The sequence below is a fragment of the Aplidium turbinatum genome, chromosome 5, assembly GCF_918807975.1.
Source record: "Aplidium turbinatum chromosome 5, kaAplTurb1.1, whole genome shotgun sequence".
Taxonomy (NCBI): Eukaryota; Metazoa; Chordata; class Ascidiacea; order Aplousobranchia; family Polyclinidae; genus Aplidium; species Aplidium turbinatum.
This window is the reverse complement of record NC_137476.1, coordinates 18,287,608-18,291,797: the sequence shown is the minus strand read 5'-3', so window position 1 is coordinate 18,291,797 and position 4,190 is coordinate 18,287,608.

The following is a 4,190-nucleotide window of genomic DNA, read 5'->3' as shown; positions in this document are numbered from 1 at the left end:
TCTGGGTAGGTCTGCTAATCCTAAATGGTTTAGCAGTTTTGCATGAATGGGTAGGGTTGCCAGGTTGCAGAAAGCGTTTTAAGCCACAAGACACAACAAAATAAGCCAGTCCCCAATATGAAGCAATTAAAACACACTTCAATTAAAACAACTGACACAATTAAAAATTCATACAAACAATGTCACATTCTTGCTCAGCAAGTTCTCCAAGATTAATGGTTCTGGTATGAATGAATTTGTATGTATGACTGAAATTAGTATGAATGAAACACGGAATTTTATATCAAAAATTCTCATAGATTTGTTTGATGTGTCTTTCTTTACAAATGTTGTTATTGATTTGCTCACGCTCACGTTGCCTTTTCTCGTATCTTGTGCTTTGAGTCTTCTCATGCAAAAGTAAATTATGCTTTATAAATTGGAAAATTGAACAATGACATAATTTGCAATAACAAAAATTTTCTTTCAGCATCAACCACTTGGTTTCAGCATCAACCACAAGTTGTTCGAAACAAACTTTTTCAAATCGAGACGAAATTTTTGCTACCTTTTTCTTTTGTTGGTTTTGTTCCTGTACTCTATTGTTAAATTTATTTTTACTGCTTTACTTGTTACAATATTGTTCAACTCATCATGACTACCATACAAAGAAACATGAAATTGAATTGAAAACAAAAAAATCTTTCTTGCCCTGTTCTGATTCCTCATGAATTTCGCATTGCTTTTTCGTCCGAAGAACATGGATTTCATGTTCCTGCAATCAACACTTAATTTCTTTTCATGAACATTTATTTTGACATCGCTAACGTAGCCCACTGCAAATTGGTTGGTTTTGAATCTTTATCCTCGGACTGACAAAACCTTGATTGGTTATTCCTGGTAGTTACGCAAACTTGCAGTGACTCTTGACGCAGGGCCGGTCACTGATATTGGCAGAGTGAAGTTTTCCGATTGTTGAAGTGTTGTTGCCGGAAACTTATTCCATTCACTAGGTGCCGCTAAATGGAGAGCAGTCCTGAAAGTTGCTCAAGCGCACATCCAGTGCCGGATTAACTGTTAGAAACGATTCCCCGCCCATTTAATATTATTGTTGTATCTCTGCTCCATTCTATTTTCATGCTTGAGTGACCCGGCCATGCATTAACAATTTTTGCTAGTTGATCTTTCTTTTTACGTTTTGGCATGGACTGGAGTGGTCATTGTTTTATAAATCTGGAGAACTGGAGATTTGGAGTGACTAGGGAATATGTAAGAATTCGGTAAGCAACTGTTTGTTTCGTTTTATTATTGTCGTTTTCAATACACCATTTCTTCTAATAAGTAAGGCCTGCACTTTATCCAGTCTAGGCAAAAAACGTTTTAGACATCATTTATAAAACATACCTTTGCTTGGTGCAAGGTTATGCCTGTCTAGTTAACTCTAGCTAGTTGTGTAATCTGTTTTGTTATCCTAGGGTAGTCTTTTCAGGTCTGCCAAGGATTCATTTATGGTATGTGCCTTTGTCTAGCTCACTTTAGCTAGTTGTGTAATTTGTTTTGTTATCCTAGGGTAGTCTTGTCAGGTCTGCCAAGGATTCATTTTTGGTTTGTGCCTTTGAGCCTGCCATGCTGTAAAGTTTGTTTGAATTTTGTAATTTGTTTGTTATCCTAGGGTAGTCTTTTCAGGTCTGCCTAGGATTCATTTTTTTTGGTGTGTGCCTTTGAGCCTGCCATGCTGTAAAGTTTCTTTGAACTTTGTAACTAGTTGTTTGTTATCCTAGGGTAGTCTTTTCAGGTCTGCCAAGGATTCATTTTTTGGTTTGTGCCTTTGAGCCCGCCACGTTGTAAACTTTGTTTAAATTTTGTAAATAGATCTTCACTTTGGGCAGTCTTGTCAGGTCTGCCAAAGATTGAAGCTTCTAAGCCTGTACTCTGTCAGGCCACTGTTCTAGTCAGGTAGAACTGGTTACCGTTAAACCCTGTAATTTTAGTAGGTTGCTTACTGACATTCTCCGTAATATCGTGAAGGTCAATTGTCACCTCACCTAAGGTAAGTACCGTACAGATTTTGTTTTTTGTAGCTTGTATATTGCTGTGTGTTAATTATGGCTCGTAAAAAGCCCAAGCAAACCCCAAGACGGAGTAAGCCAAATGGTTATGCTAGTGGCTCAACAGAGCAGCATGAGGCCGCCTCTAATATTAGTGGTCAACATGACAGTAGCGAAGAGCTGCCAGGTCTCGTTGTGTTAGAACAAGAGCTGGTTGAAATCGAGCTTGGCATAACTTCCATCGACATGGAGCTATGCTCAAGTGATGATTTCCTGAGTTCTTCTGAAGTTTTGGAGGTAAAGAAAAGATGCCTTGAACTTCAAAGGAAGCTCTCCCTTAAACGTTTAGATTTACTCAAATGCAAACCACAGCAATCAGGCTCAATAGAATCTAGGATGAACCGTATGGGGGAAAGCATTTATGGTTTTCTTGAAGCATGCTCTACCCTCATTCGAAGCTGTCGAGAGCAATCCAAGCAAGTGTCACATCAAACATCATCGGTAGTTATGGATGCAGGCAGTGACACAGGCAAAGCTGCTGAGTCTAGCAGTCACGTGACACCCCGTGAGAGTGGTGTAAAGATACCACCTGTAAAAGCAGAACAGGGTATCCTTCAGGGCAGCAGTAGTGCTAGTAATATTCTTAATCCTTACACATCTCCCTTTCGCACTGAAGCTAATAATAGTAGTGAATTTCCCATCGTCGTGCCTCAACCCCAGCTCAGTGCAGGGTTTCAAAATGTTCATGGTCCTCGGTTGTCGCTGGAGAAGTTTGACGGCAATGTGTTAAAGTTCTTTAACTTTAAAAGGCGTTTTGAACGATACATTGAGTCAAACTATCTAAGCTTTGAAGATCGCATCGCCTTTTTGGAGGACAATTGTGTAGGCCAGGCCTTGGAAGTAATTTCTGGCCTGAGTTGCTTGCAAAATAGTGAAAGAGCATATGGAATGGCATGGGATAGATTGAGAAAAAGGTTTGGCAACCCTGGAAAACTCATGGCCAAAGTGAAGGAAGATTTGCTGCAAGGACCCCCTATTTCAGAGTGGGATGCGCCGGGCCTCACAAAGCTTTGCGACAAGATGTATAAGTGTGAAGTCAGTTTCGATGGCTGGGGTAAGTCCCATCTTTTAAACAGTGATGAGGTGCTTCAACGGCTGTTCCTGCGACTTCCTTATAAGCTAAAGGAGCAGTTCGTTAATGTTAATCACTTAGGATCGGACTGTGCCACGTTTGGTGATTTAAGAGTCTTGGTCGAGGATGCAGCCTCTCGAGCCGACAGCCAATATGGCCATCTTATGCAACCAGGCAAAGATGTTAAGAGAGCTCCACAACCATCGCTGGCTCGATCTAATCCGCAAGGTGGCTACAAGCGTGCTTCGGTTTGCACAATCCAAGAGCAGATTTCCCAATCTGCTAACCATAAACAAGAGTCCTGTTGTTTGTGTGCAGAGTCGCATGCCCTATGGAAGTGTGAGATGTTTAAACAAAAACCTGTTGCAGAAAGAAGAACCCTGGTGCAAAAGCATAGACTGTGTTTTTGTTGCTTGAGAGCAGGCCACAGAGTGGTTGATTGCAGATTTAAGAAATCTTGTGCAACGTGTGGATCGAGGCATAACTCACTTCTGCATGTAAACCGTGTGGAAGTGGAAAGTCCCTCTTCCCCGAGGAAGAGCATCTCAGCAACAACGTCCGCAACTGTGCCAGCTACATCTGGGACAACAATTTTTAAGGTTTTACCAGTTAAGGTATGGGCTGGGGACCCCTCCAACTATACCTATACTTATGCTTTTATCGATGAAGGGTCCAGCGTCAGTCTATGCTCCTCAAGCCTCGTATCTCGCTTAGGAGTTGCTGCGACGAAAAGCAATGTAGAGTTGCTGACCACCAATGCTGTCTCCTTTCATGACAAGAAAATTGATTTTTTGGCTGTGCAGGGAATGGAAGAGCAAGCTGTGTTTTCCGTTGCAGATGCTCTGGTGATGGACCAGATTGTGGATGTCAGCCACAGTATCCCCACCGAAGCACTTAGTAGTGCATATAGTCATTTGGAGGACTTAAAGTTCCCTGAACTAAAAGATAGGAAGGTTGAGTTGTTATTGGGTAGCGATCTTCACCAGGCCTATCTTTTGCAGGAAGTTCGTACTGGCGCACCAGGAGAACCA